This window comes from Podarcis gaigeae, assembly GCF_964106915.1.
Source record: "Podarcis gaigeae genome assembly, chromosome: 13".
In the NCBI taxonomy this organism is placed as follows: domain Eukaryota; kingdom Metazoa; phylum Chordata; class Lepidosauria; order Squamata; family Lacertidae; genus Podarcis; species Podarcis gaigeae.
Window position 1 is genome coordinate 33818457 of NC_139689.1, and position 14929 is coordinate 33833385.

At 45.2% G+C, this 14929-nt stretch overlaps 1 protein-coding gene and 1 long non-coding RNA gene across 3 annotated transcripts in view; one reads left to right on the forward strand and one right to left on the reverse strand.

Annotated features, from left to right (window-relative positions):
• SP6 (Sp6 transcription factor) overlaps positions 1 to 14641 on the reverse strand; it is a 99164-nt gene extending 84523 nt beyond the window's left edge. The window contains exons 1-2 of one of the 2 annotated variants that reach the window (XM_083708856.1): positions 14300 to 14641; positions 12845 to 12923 (exon numbers count right to left, since the gene is read on the reverse strand). The gene's annotated coding sequence lies outside the window, so the exon portion shown is untranslated. Of the gene's footprint in view, positions 1 to 12844; positions 12924 to 14295 lie in introns of both variants that reach the window. The other variant, XM_083708857.1, reaches the window with a different exon arrangement.
• LOC310829872 overlaps positions 1 to 14929 on the forward strand; it is a 102229-nt gene that overhangs the window by 28343 nt on the left and 58957 nt on the right. The window lies entirely within an intron of this gene.

Here is a 14929-nt window from a genome sequence, read left to right on the forward strand (position 1 = left end):
CCACCTGGAAGTAAGTGCCCTTGTGTTATCTGAAGCCTTCTCTCATGTAACAGGATGGGAATCTTAGGCTATAATAGGTGATGCCAATTGAGACTGGAATTCTGGAAGCCTACTACCATTTTGCATGACCACCACATATGATAAAATGTACCCATTTTATCTTTACGCTTCCAGCACACATTAGATAAATTCTTACACATTTTTGCTAGCTTTACTAGAGATAAATACTATCGGCTTCTGGGAAATGATTTAGAATGAATTGAAGAAAATGTTTTAAAATGTTATAAAAACCGGAGGCCTTTTTATTAGGAGTAACAGGTGAAGACTATTTATGCATGCAACTACTGTACAGCAGCAAGGATGCTACTTGCCCAGAAATGAAAAGAAGAAAAAGTTCCAACGAAGGAGGAATGGATAACTAAGACGATAAACTATGCCGAAATGGCAAAGATGACCAGGAAGATCCAGGATCAAGATGAAAAAAAGTTTATACAAGACTGGACAAAATTTATAGAGTACCTTAAGGTTCACTGTAAATATTTAAAAACATTAGCAGGATTGATATAACATTTATGAAGTAATGTGAATGAAGGTTATAAATGAATTTGAATTTGAATGGAAAAGTTAAGATGTGTAAGGAAACAAAGGAGAGAAATTGGAATCCAGGGGTGGGGAGAGTCCAGAAGGGATAAATAACTAATTAGCTCTTAATTTGTGTTATGTTGAAAACTTAAAAAAAAAAAAGAGAGAGAGAGAGAGACTGGAATCCTGGAGTAGCTACAGCCAAAACCAAAGACAGTTGGAGCTAATTTCTATTTTCGTCCCATCCTCCTGTCTGGTGAGTTCTCTAAAGGCAAAACTGAGGCTAAGAAGCCAGAAGGAGCCAGAAGGACCTGACAGCCAGAACGACCTGTAGGATAAGGTTACCAGACTTTTTTTCAAAGAATCCGAGGACAGAGGAAAAAAAAGTTATTTTAAAAAGTTGGGTGTGTGTGTTTTTTTAAAAAAGAAGTAATATATTCTCTTCTGTGGTTTCCTCTGCCACATGGCCTTCCTCTTGGAGCACTAGCTGCTGTGGAGTAGGCTCGGGTTGGGCCTGGGCTCGGCTATGTGTCCTTGCCCTCCCGGTGCTCTTCTACTTCTCTTCCTCAGTGGCGGCAGCGGCAGCAGTGCAGCAAGATCAGAGCCCCCCTCTTTTTTCTCCTTCCTCTTTCTTTCCCTTCCTTCTCCTCTCCTCCTTCTCTCTGCGTCAGCTCTGGGGTTTTCCTGGCCCCAGAGCACTGCTGGGCAGTTGGCCAGGCATTCTTGCTCCCAGCTCGATTTGGGTTGGGGGGGTCAGCGGTTCCCCCAGTTGATGCGCCAGGCGTCCCTGGTTCCCCCTTGGCGGTTCCCCCTTGGCAGTGGCTGCAGCAGCGGCAGTCTCAGCACCCCAAGGCCAGCCTGGTATCGCAGTTGATCCTGGCTGGCTTCAGGAGCTGCTCACTGCCTTGGTGCCATTTTGCCATGCCGAAAGTCCCCATATGATGTGTCTTGTGCTGTTAAACCAATCACACAACATTCATTCCCTACTAATAAATCTACAACACTTAAAATATAAATCTGGGGACATTAAATGAAATCCGGGGACATTCCGGGGACGGATTTTGTCTGGGGACAGATTTGTAAATCCAGGGACTGTCCCCGGGAAATGGGGACATCTGGCAACCATACTGTAGGAAGGCAGGTGGGGTCTGGCTGAGGGCAGACTGAGGTTGATGGAGCAGTGTTCCATTTGCTCTAATAGACCAGCTTCCGCTAGTTAGCAGCACTTACAATTTTCACATTTTGCACTGGCGATACAATTCTCTCCCTGCAGTGAACACTGGGCTTCTCCCTCGCAACATTTCTGCCTGGGGTACACCTTGGATAGAGCAAAAAGATCACCATTTCAGGTGTGTACGCAGCCACACAGTAGGCTGCGTGTCCCACTCCCCGACAATTATTTCAGAGATGCAATGACTCTCGTCTGGCCTGAGAGCCAGCTGAGTCTCCCATGTAATTTGATAATTTACTGCAATTAAATATTTATAGCCAGCCCGAGATTTGCAGGGCCAGCCCTGTTCAGCCAAGCACACACCGCACTGCCCGGTAAGGAGAGAGCTTAATAATAAGAGACGCCATGTACAAAATGCAAATGGGCAGGGTGCATGAGGTTGCCTGGCTTTTTATGGGTGAGCCCATGGAAAGCAGGGTGGGGAGAGATGACAGAACAGCAGCAGTTTGGTTCCAAAGATACTCATCTGATGGTATGGGACTGTGTTCATTATGGACTCAATGGGACAGCTTGAGTATAGTGAATCTCTCAAGCTTAGTTTCAATAACGCAAAGTAGGCCTGCATGCACATCGTACGTTCAAAGCACACCCACCCAAATCCTGGGAACTGCAGTTTGCACCTCACTGAACTACAATTCTCAGCACCCTTAATAAATTATTTGGGGGTGGGGAACGTGCTTTAAATGAGTGTGTGAAAAGCCTTAGTTTCAATGAAGCAAAGTAAGGCTTTAAAATTGTTCTCATTGAGGCGGGAAAACTAATCTCTCAATAGTTTTCAGTGCAAAGAAAAGTGGGGGTGGGAATCCCAGGCTGGCCCTATTGGCTCTAAAGGGGTGAGATTTCAATTTCCTGTGACGGCTCAGTGGCTAATCTGTGCTTAATCATGGGAAGAATGAGCTGGCAAGAGGGTTTGATCATGCCACACTGAAATTCCTCTTAAACCATATGTACAACTGGTGACCATCTAAGAGACCACCAGTACCCAGAAGGGCTAACAGCGGCCTCTGCTGGCTGTTCTTTGTTCTCTTTTGCAGGCAAAATTTGTTGTTGTTGTTTAGTCGTTTAGTCGTGTCCGACTCTTCGTGACCCCATGGACCAGAGAACGCCAGGCACCTCTGTCCTCCACTGCCTCCCGCAGTTTGGTCAAACTCATGCTGGTAACCTCGAAAACACTATCCAACCATCTCGTCCTCTGTCGCCCCCTTCTCCTTGTGCCCTCCATCTTTCCCAACATCAGGGTCTTCTCCAGGGAGTCTTCTCTTCTCATGAGGTGGCCAAAGTACTGGAGCCTCAGCTTCACAATCTGTCCTTCCAGTGAGCACTCAGGGTTGATTTCCTTCAGTATGGAGAGGTTTGATCTTCTTGCAGTCCATGGGACTCTCAAGAGTCTCCTCCAGCACCATAATTCAAAAGCATCAATTCTTCGGCGATCAGCCTTCTTTATGGTCCAGCTCTCACTTCCATACATCACTACTGGGAAAACCATAGCTTTAACTATACGAACCTTTGTTGGCAAGGTGATGTCTCAAGATGCTGTCTAGGCCTGTCATTGCCCTTCTCCCAAGAAGCAGGCGTCTTTTAATTTCGTGGCTGCTGTCACCATCAGCAGTGATCATTGAGCCCAAGAAAGTAAAATCTCTCTCTACCTCCATTTCTTCCCCTTCTATTTGCCAGGAGGTGATGGGACCGGTGGCCATGATCTTCGTTTTTTTGATGTTGAGCTTCAGACCATATTTTGCGCTCTCCTCTTTCACCCTCATTAAAAGGTTCTTTAATTCCTCCTCACTTTCTGCCATCAAGGTTGTGTCATCTGCATATCTGAGGTTGTTGATATTTCTTCTGGCAATCTTAATTCCGGCTAGGGATTCATCCAGCCCAGCCTTTCGCATGAATTCTGAGAGCCAGTGTGGTGTAGTGGTTAAGAGCGGTAGTCTCGTAATCCTGGGTAACCGGGTTCGCGTCTCCGCTCCTCCACATGCAGCTGCTGGGTGACCTTGGGCCAGTCACACTTCCTTGAAGTCTCTCAGCCCCACTCACCTCACAGAGTGTTTGTTGTGGGGGAGGAAGGGAAAGGAGAATGTTAGCCGCTTTGAGACTCCTTAAAGGGAGTGAAAGGCGGGATATCAAATCCAAAGTCTTCTTCTTCTTCTTCTGCATATAAGTTAAATAAGCAGGGAGACAAAATACAGCCTTGTCGTACTCCTTTCCCAATTTTGAACCAATCAGTTGTTCCATATCCAGTTCTAACTGTAGCTTCTTGTCCCACATAGAGATTTCTCAGGAGACAGATGAGGTGATCTGGCACTCCCATTTCTTTAAGAACTTGCCATAGTTTGCCGTGGTCGACACAGTCAAAGGCTTTTGCATAGTCAATGAAGCAGAAGTAGATGTCTTTCTGGAACTCTCTAGCTTTCTCCATAATCCAGCGCATGTTTGCAAGTTGGTCTCTGGTTCCTCTGCCTCTTCTAAATCCAGCTTGCAGGCAAAATTAAGAGCCCCCAAATGGCCAGGGATCTGTTCTCTCCAAGACTTTGTACGCAATCCTAGTTCTTCTTCAAATTTTCTCGTTCTGTTGTTTGAAGGAATACCCAGCTTTTAACAACAGCACTGTACTGAACGGTGTATTTTGTGTGTTGATTTCCCTCCCCCTGCCCCCTTCAGAATTACATGTACTGTATCCGAAATGATGGCTATCTCTGGCTATTTGCTTGGGCAACTTGCGCCTTTGAGAGGAGAGGGACACCTTTAACCCTAGATGCTGTGGCCAGTTACTCAATGGTAAAAGAAATGCAGTCTGTGCAGGGATGGTGACAGGATTTCCTGGGCTATGTACAATGTGTGAGGATTGACACCCGCTGCCCTGCAATCTATTGGCAAGAACTTCTGCATATATTAATTTAGCCGAGCCTACCTTACAGGGCTGTTGCAAATATAAAAAGGGGGAGGGTAACATACACAGCCTTGATCTCTCTGGAGGAAAAACAGAATGCAAATCTATAATGCCACCCATCTAAAGAATGCCAGATAATCAGCTCCTCTTGGTTTAACTGCAACATTTTTTAGCCCCGATTCTTACAGCAAAATACCCCCCCCCAAAAAAAAGGGTTTGACAACCCTGATAAATGAAAACAAACAACAACAAAATATGTGCAGTTTTACAGTATTTGCTCTATCATCTCTCAGCCGAGCACACTTCACTGGGCTGTCGTTGGGAGAAGGGAAACCCATTTGCACAGCCTTCAGGTCCTGGTGGGAGAGGCAAGATACAAATATATACTGCAGTGCCACTCATGTAAAGAAAAGTAAAAGTGCACAAGCTAGAAATGTAGCTCCCTCTATTCTGATAATTTACAGCAAAATAGCAAAAGAAAACGAAAAGCTATCTAACACTCTGTATAGTAATTCATTATCAAAACCAGTTGGTTAGTGCAGAACTATTTTTAAAAAAATAAATATTAGTTTCCTTCCAAATAACAGCAGTAACATCTAAGTAAGCCCTACCTAATTGTTTTTAAAATCAGGATTGGGGGGAGAGAGGGAGAGGGAATTAACAATATAATCATATATCTACTTAAAACAGCATAATCCTAACCATGTTTACTAAGAAGTAAGTCCCATTGAATTCAATGAGGTTCACTCCAAGGTATATGGGATTAGGACTGCAGCCCTTCTGCCAGAAAAGCACTGGATGCTGGGAAGGCCAGATTCAATATTTAATATGAATCCCTGTTCAGCAATCCAGGACAAATTAAACTTGCATAACTCTTTATGTTTAGAAAATGACCATCAACACTCCAGTCTGAAATCCTGGATACAATACTGAGCTAATATCTGTATGTCGGGAACTGTAGTTTGCTCCTCACAGAGCTAAAATTCCATTCACCCAAACCAAACTACAGTTCCCAGGGTTCTTGTGTGGGGATGGGAAATATGCTTTAAATGTAGATTGACCAAATGAGCTGATGGTATAAGCAGGCTTTGCTAATTACTTAAGGTCTTGAGACAAATTTGCACACAATTTGCAAATGCTTTTTCATATGTATTAGCCTCTTGGCTAATTAAATGATGGGTAGCTGGGGTTTCGCCAGCACTGCGTTTTGCAGTTCACCCATCTGTCCTGTAAGCGAACTAATTAAAAAATTAATTATTATTTTTTAGGAGAGGGAAAGGGGCAGGAGAGCCAGGGCCCGTTCCCAAAGATCTGAGGCTTGGGTCCCCTGGGCAAGCCTTTAATAATGCCCACAGATATAAGACAGTTTCACATGTATATAAAACATGTACAGCACTGTATATAAAACAAGTTCTGGAGCTAAGCTCTGGTGAGCCTCCTGGCTCAGATCAAGGCAATGTGCGCATCATATATTTAGAGTACATTTAAAGTGCATGGCTTCTCCCCCCACCCCAAAAGAACCCTGGGAACTCTAGTTTATCCATCACAGTTACCATTTCCAGCAAACTACAGTTCCCACGATTCTTTAGGTGGAAGCCTTGTTTTAATGTGTTTTGTTGTTTCTGTTTTAAGTATTTATTTGTGCTTTTTTATATTGTGTTTTTAATCTCGTGATGAAGGATGGTATATAAATTTTAATAAACAATAAATTTAAGGTGCAATACCTGAATTTAGGTCTACACACTTTCTATGCTGCTCATCTCAAGGCATATAATATATACACCACAAACTTATTGGGAATTGTATATTGTGAAAGTTCTGAACCTCGTTTCGGATATCTGTTGGGCCCCCCCTTGAAGGATATACAGCCCCTGAATTCCCCAGAAAGAAGGGGAGACAGTTAAACTGGCTTCAGCCTGTAGCATATTCTCTGCTCTGCGATTCCAACGAACCTCTGCTTTGCCTTCCAGAAGAGCTTCAGGGCATTGGAGAAGATTTATTGCCCATGCAACTTCCTCCCCCTCGGGAAGGAGAAAGGGAGAGGCAAAGGGTTGGCAGCTCTGTGGGTGGGGTCAAATTTATAGCCCCTTGTGCAACAAGCAGAGGATGAGGAATGTATCCCTCCTGGACTTCTCCGAAAGTATTCGGGGGCCAAAAGGGTCTTTAGGAGATATTTCACTTTTGGCGCATGTCCAATCCCACCCTACAACAAACCATCAGCAGTGGAACTCCCCTCTGTTTTCTAGGCCCATATATAATAGCCCTCCCATGTCGTTCTTAAATGCAGAAGAGGAAGGATGTGGGCAGGTGGTGGTGGGAGATGTAACTATTTCAAAGGCCCCTTTTGCTTAACCCTCCTCCAGGTGCTGTGGCTCAGGAGCCTTTGAATCCAGGTATTTTCCCAGCTTGGAGAGGGGGAGAAACCTTAATCTGCCCCTGTTCCGCCCACAATACGGTGCCACATTTGAACTGTTTTCCTATTCAAGCACCTGTGGTGTTTTTTTAAAAAAGCGCAAGTTCACCAGTGTGGCATGAATGTTAGTATTTCCACTGTGACACGTTTTCCTGACTCCTGTACACCTTGCAAAACAGACAACGCTCTTCTCAAGTGATGTTCCTTTACTCAGGTGGCATCCACAGTATACAATTTAAAGCACTTTTACATCTCTTTAGCAGTCATTGCTGCTCCCAAGGAACTCTGGGGGCCAATGTGGTTTGTGAAGGGCTCTGAGAGTTGTGAGGGGAGACACCTCACTGAGCTACAAGGCCCAGCGCCCTTAACAAACTACAGCTCCATGAGGCAAGGTGGCCGCCTCTGGTTTCCTCCTACCCTCCCCCCTCCAGATGTTAATTTTTATTACCCCCTTGTTCCTGATGCAGAACCTCACTCACCCCTTCTTCCCTGGCAGGGGGTGGAATTTTGTGATTTACCTCAGGCACCAAAATGTCTTGGTCCGGCCCTGGCTCCCAGGATTTTGTGGGGGGAGCCATGATAATGAAAGTGGGAGAAGAGTGATTAAAGGTATAGGATGGATGCAACCTTATTTCTATGAAGAACATCCCCATGTAGTGTGAAGTGGTCTTGATGCTCTTGCACCCAGTAATTTCACGGGGACTTTGCAGAACTCTGCTGAGCAGAGGGGGGAATTTTTGTCAATGCAAGGGCCACATTCCCTTATGCCAGTGGTGGGTGGGGCCGGGGCAGCAATGAGTGTAAATTTTGCCTTTGTACAGTAGGCTAGTTTCTACACGTACTCACACACCCCTCTTCTACCCAAGCAAGCTAGAGCCATTGTCAGAGTTCAAGAATACATTCCAGCTGTGCTTTTTCCTCCAGGAAAAATAGGTGCTGGAACTCACCATGACGTTGTTAGAGTAAGCCACCCTCTTCAAATATCTCAAGGGCTGTCACATGGAAGAGGGAACAAGCTTGTTTTCTCCTGCTCTGGAGGGTAGGACTCGAATTAATGGCTTCAAGTGACAAGAAAGGAAATTCCGACTAAACACCAGGAAAAACTTTCTGAAAGTAATCGCTGTTTAACAGTGGAATGGACTCCCTCAGGGAGTTTGTGGGCTCTCCCTCCTTGGAGGTTATTAAGCAGAGGTTGGATGGCCATCTGTCATGGATGCTTTAGCTGAGATTCCTGCATTGCAGGGGGGTTAGACTAGATTGCCCTTGGGGTCCCTTCCAACTCGACAATTCTATGATTCTATGACTCGGGGCAACCCTGAACAGATGCCGGTTTGATAGCAGCCATGTTCACTGCCTGCGGAGGTACTAAACACTATGGCAAGCTGTCTGCCTAGCTGGTTTGTGGGTCACCTCTGGTTCTGGTGCAGGTCAAATCAATGTTCCCTCCTCCCTTGTTCTCTGACATTCAGGCAGATGGCATGGGCAGCCTGGAAGGGCCCTTGTGCGAATGTGCATGTGTGCAACGGTAGAGGCCTGGTAGGAAAGCTTAAATCCTGCCACCACTACACGGGAGATGGATGGAAGAAAAGGAAATATGAATTAGCTTAGCTTAGCTTAACCAATCGTGGCTAGGAGCAAAGTAGATTCATTGTTATGTACTGAGTTGAATAGGATCCAAAATGCAGCAGTCTGATTGGTCCTAGAACAATACAGCAGTATGATTGCTCTGCAGGAGCCACCCAATCCAGCTCCAGGTGGAAGTGAATCCACAACCTGATTGGCCTACAGGAGAATCCCGAAATTAGCCAATCACATGCAGCCCATTGTGTAAATAATGTATATAAAGCAGATATTGTGGGGGAACTTCCATTCCTCCTCACCACTATGAGCTGAATAAAGAGCATGAAATCCACTCTCGACTCAGAGTATATTTCAGTCATAGATCTTAAAAAAGTGTAGACACACAAACGCTGGCCAGCTTCCATTTTGACTTGAAATGTTCGTTTTAGGCTACTCAGAAGTACGCAAAGGCAAGAAACGGGTATGAGGAGTGTCAGCCGGCCCATGTGAGAGGTGCCGGAACTGAGCTCCAGCTGAAAAAAACAACACTGCAAGGGACAGATACAGAAACTGGGAGGGCACTCAACCTCAGCTCCCATTATCTATTGCAAGGGTGTAAATTGCCATAGACCCTCATGGAAGAGCTGAAATTCAGTGGCAGGTCACATGGTTTGCACACAAAAGGTAAAGACGCCTGTCTGAAAATGTTTGGGTAGAAGGAACATGTGGCAACAGGACATCGTCATTCCCCCACCTCCTGCAAACTGTAGCTAATAAAGGGAAGCTGGGCTGGTGAAACAGGGGAGGCGATGATGCTACCACATCTCCTCTTTCTTTCGCCAAATATTTCCAGGGAGAGAAATGCGGGAGTCAATGCATTCTGCCAACCCATACCCCATACCTGAAGCCTCCGCTTTATTTTGCCTTGTCTCTTTGCAGTAGGCTGAGTACCTGAAAAGTACATTCGAATCATACATACATACACTCCCCACCAGCAAATTCTGGGCACTGTGGTTTGTCAAGCGTTGCTGGAAACTGTAACTCCGTGAAGTGTAAATGACAGTGCTCAGAATACTTTGAGGGAAAGAATGTGCTTTGAATATGCTTTAAAGGTGAAATGTACATGCAGCCTTATTAGTATATTTTCCAAATCTAGCGATTTCAGGTAAGTGCATGGAGAGTATTCTTTTGAAAACTCTTGAGCTTTCCAAAGAATACGTGTCTACCCTGACACAAAATATGTAAACAACTTCAGGGATGGGAAGAAATTCAGTCCTAAATTGCACAGCACGCAACAAGATATGAACTGAAATCTAGGTATCCTTTGAAATGCACACTTAGAATTTTGCATGCAATGCAGGTTTTAAAAAAGGGTACAGAAGTGCATTAATTAAAGGAAATTGCTTGCAGAAATGTGTTCATTAGGCTGCAAAACTGCATATAAGGAGAAATATTAGGATGGATTTTAATGATGACTTTTAAAAAAATTTTAAAAATTTAAGCCACCATGAAATGATGGTATATATAAAGGCAACATGTAAATAAATGTGGTGAACTGAATTTAAGATTGGAGAAATGAGGGACTGAGGGAAATGGAAACTGACAAACCTTTCCACCTGTACTTTAAACCCTTGTACCTGGCTGGCCCCACAACAGGGTCTTTGTCATCTCCGCAATGCAACCTATCTCTCAACCTCATAGCTTCAGAGCAAGCCAGAACTCGCTTAGTGTTCTCTAATACAGATTGTGAAGCGGGGAGGAGAGGGAGAGCGGTAGGTCTGTAAAAAAAGAAAAGGCACCCAACCATAGACTCCTCTTTTTGTTTAAAGGCAGATCAAAGATTCTTAGTAAACTCTCAGCAACGCTCTGTGGTCTACATGAAAGAGCAACTGAAGCATCTCAGAGACTATAAAAGGGACAAAGATTCTCAGTGAAGCCACGCTTGTCAGTGCCCTTTCCGGGTTTGATGATGCCCTGGTTTTACATACACACCCCTAATGTAAAGGGGAAGCAAACGAGAGGAGGAAAATTCTCACCAATATTTGCACATAGACTCTCAAAATCCCAATGGTTCAAAGATTACATTTGGGTTTTGATGTTCAAATGAATTTACAGTCTCCCTTCAAATGTATAATCTACCTGTGTGAGAACGCACAATTGCTTTTCTGAATCACAACTGTGACCTGCAACAAAATGCTGCAGTGAATCCTCACCTCACCTGCCACACATGTCTAGATTCTGGACTCACCCCCCCCCCAAAAAAAACCCAAATCCATTATTTTTCAACGGACACTCAACATTTTGTGGCTTGCTTATATCTCCCTCTAATTTCCCATTCATTCCATTTGGTACTTGTGCTATTGGCACTCATCATCTGAGTCTGGTATTAGAGGGAGTGATATCAAGGCCCATCTAATCTAGCCCTCTGTTTCCAACAGTCGCCAGCCAGGGGGCTCTGGAAGCTGGGCATAGAGATTATGGTGTGCTTTTGCAGTCTGTCTCCAGATAGTCAGAGGTACACCTATAACTGCTGATAACTTTTAATCATTACAGTAGTACCTTGGTACCCGAACGGCTTAGTTGTCAAACAAACTGGCTCCTAAATGCCGCAAACCTGGAAGTAAGTGTTCCGGATTGTGAACGTTTTTCAGAAATCGAACATCCGATGCTGCTTCCGCTTGAGTACAGGAAACTCCTGCAGCCAATCGGAAGCCGTGCCTTGGTTTTCGAATGGTTTCGGGAGTCTTTCAGAATCCCAGAACAGATTAAGTTTGAGAACCAAGGTACCACTGTATTTCAAAAGCCATTTAAGGCCCTTCTACTCATACAACAGACTAAAGAGGGGTTTAAGAATGAAACGTACCAACAGAAAACCAATTTGCCCAGTCTTCTTTGCGACAGGCAGCCCATCACATATTTGAAGATGACTATCGTATTGCTTCAAGAGTCTCCTTTAAAGACCAAACTGAATGCATAGGCTTAATACTCAGAGACCATAACTGCTGCTGTTCACGATGCATTGCAAGAGCCTCGATTTTCAAACCCTCTTGAGAACTAGCTGTGTACATACCATGCATTTAAAACACATGGCTTCCTGCAAAGAAGCCTGGGAACTGAAGGCTGCTGGGAATCATAGCTCTGTGAGGGGTAAAGAATAGTTCTCAGGCTTCTTTGAGTGAAGTCATGTGCTTTAAATGAGGCATGAACACCCACGAGGCACAGGGCTGGCTGTTGTCTACAAATGCTAAGTCATTTGTAGAGTATTTTCCACAGGTTGAACTCCCTCTGGTTTACTCTAGCAGTATTTCCCAAACTTGGATCTCCAGCTGTTTTTGGACTACAAATCCCATCATCCCTAGCTAGCAAGACCAGCGGTCAGGGATGATGGGAATTGTAGTCTGGGGGGAGAAAATTGAAGACTCAGCACTACAGCCTTCTTTGACTTTCCAGATTTTGCTTTTTGAGCTGTCCAGTGTTGATAAGCATTCCCTCCGTTTCTGATGCCAGGTGTTTATTGTCGTCGCTTATGTTGCCAAAACAGCACCACCCACACATAAGAGGGAAATGTCAGCAGACTGAGTGCCAGCATGGAGCAATGGTTAGAGTGTTAAGGCTACAACCTGGAAGACCAGTGTTTGAATCCTCACTCAGCCATGAAGCTCATTGGGTGCTCCCAGTCACTGCCTCTCAGCCTAACCTACCTCACAGGGTTATTGTGAGGATAAAATGGAGAGGGGAGAACCATGTACACCATCTTGAGCTCCTTGGAGGAAAAGGTAGTATATTTGGAGCCAGGGACCCAACCCACAACAGACCAGCAAAGACTGGCCACAGTGCTAAGTGGCTACTGAGGAGGGAGCAGAAAGCTGGAGGATGGGTGGAATGGAGAAGCTGGAAGCCTGAACCATGCTACGATAGGTCCTGGTTGCAATCGCTACCAAATGCTACCAAATGCTAAATCTAGAATATGTTGCAGGACATCTGAGCAGATGCTGGCCTGCATTGTAATCAAAAGCATTTGCTGCCCCCTAGAGTTGTAAAGCATATTGAAGCCTAGAGGTTTCTGAATGCCTGAAGTGGCAAGGCAAATTGGTGCGAAATAAATGCTTGCCTTTGCTGTGCCCAGGTTGTGTTTTTGATGTGGGGATATCAGGTGAGGCATACTCACTGTTGGATAAAACCATTCTGTAGATCTATTTCAAGTGGGCTTCAGGCCTGGCTTTGGAAACGAAACAGCCTTGCTGGTCCTGTATAATAATAATAATAAAATTTATTTATACCCCGCCCTCCCCGGCCAGAGCCGGGCTCAGGGTGGCTAACACCAGTAAAATTACAGTAAAAACATAATGGGGGGACCAATTTAAAATACAGGTTAAAATGCAATTTAAAATGCAGCCTCATTTTAACAGTAGCCCATAGATCAAAACCATAAGGGGAGGGAAACATGATGATCCTTTGGTTTTCCTTGATCTCTCAGTAGCTTTCAGGTGGGGTAAGGGTGGAGCTTCAAAGGAACAAATAAGAGTTTAAAGTGGGCTTCGGAGGAAGGTTGGGATATAAACTGAATGAATGAATGAATGTCGCCACCTAAAAATACTGAGTAGAGTGGCCTAGTAGATTGAAATGCCCTCATGCAGGCAGTACAGGGTGATCCATTACGGCAGTGGTGGCCAAACTCAGACCTCCAGACGTTTTGGGACTACAATTCCCATCATCCCTGACCACTGGTTCTGTTAGCCAGGGATGGTGGGAGTTGTAGTCCCAAAAACATTTGGAGGGCCGAGTTTGGCCACCACTGTATTAGGGCAAGTGGGGGCACTGCCCCACCAACTTCAGGCTGCCTCTACCTGCCTGCCTTACATCCAGTCCAGGGTTGGTGTGGGGGGGAGACCCTGTCTGTCAGGTTCTTCCTCCTCAACTCCGTGTTGTCCTCGGAAAACTTAGCAGAATCAAAAGAATCTGTATTTGCATCAGCCACTAGCCATACCAATAAAATAAAATGTGCTGAAGAGGTAAAAACTTAACTATAGAAAATACATTTGGGGGGTTTACAACAATAACCAAATAAGAGATCTTATTCTAATTGCCCCCGCTAAAAACCTTGTTGTTTTGGCTGTCACCTGATCACCTTGATCTTCTAAAACAAAGAAGATAGTTGCAGGAATGATTGAGCGACCCACATGGACAATAGTAGAGGGGTGATAACCTCACTGCTCAAACCTTTTTTTATAAAGAGTGCAAGCCAGAAGCACATGAGCCACTGACTCAATACAGTGGTACCTCGGGTTAAGTACTTAATTCGTTCCAGAGGTCTGTTCTTAACCTGAAACTGTTCTTAACCTGAAGCACCACTTTAGTTAATGGGGCCTCCTGTTGCCACCGCGCCACCGGAGCACGATTTCTGTTCTCATCCTGAGGTAAAGTTCTTAACCAGAGGTACTATTTCTGGGTTAGCGGTGTCTGTAACCTGAAGCGTATGTAACTTGAAGCGTATGTAAGCCGAGGTACCACTGTACTGCCATCTCCACAGGGACATAACGGTTTTTCCAGTGGAAATTTTTGAATTCGACCCTCAACTTAGCAGGCAGGAGGGATGGGGGACAAAACTGCTATTTCTACCTGCCTTTGGTTCTGGCTCCACCTGCTGTCGGGCTCTCTGCCTGCCTGCCTGCCTGCCTAATCCATAAATGCTGATGCCATTTACATGATTTGGAAGACAAGCCGCTGCTGTTGTGTTGGACGCTGTGCGCTACCAAAGGCCGAGGAGTCCCCCGGCCTCCCATTTTCATGAATCCAAACATAGATCAAAATGTCTCCAGCTTCCAAGATGGCAAAGATGAGCTTGGAAACCGTTTTGTTTGCAACTGCTTTAAGTAACAGAAAAAACTGGGTCTTGGTCTTCAGTCGCCGCCTCTCTTCTAGGGCCGCCGCAGCTTCTGCAGGTGCCCCGAATGCAGCCGCCTCTGGTGATGAGCCAGTTCAGGTATAGTACCCAAACGCTCGAGTTTGACCAAACTGCGGGAGGCAGTGGAGGACAGAGGTGCCTGGCGTTCTCTGGTCCATGGGGTCACGAAGAGTCGGACACGACTAAACGACTAAACAACACCCAAACGCTCGTAAAAAGATGTAGCGGAGGAATCACCCCAGTTTTCCTATTGGCCTCCTGTGAAGCCACTCTTCCATCCCTTGGCCAATCAGACTTCCCAAAAAATAAAGCCCACCCCTCCTTGATTAAGGCCTCTGTGTGGATGTG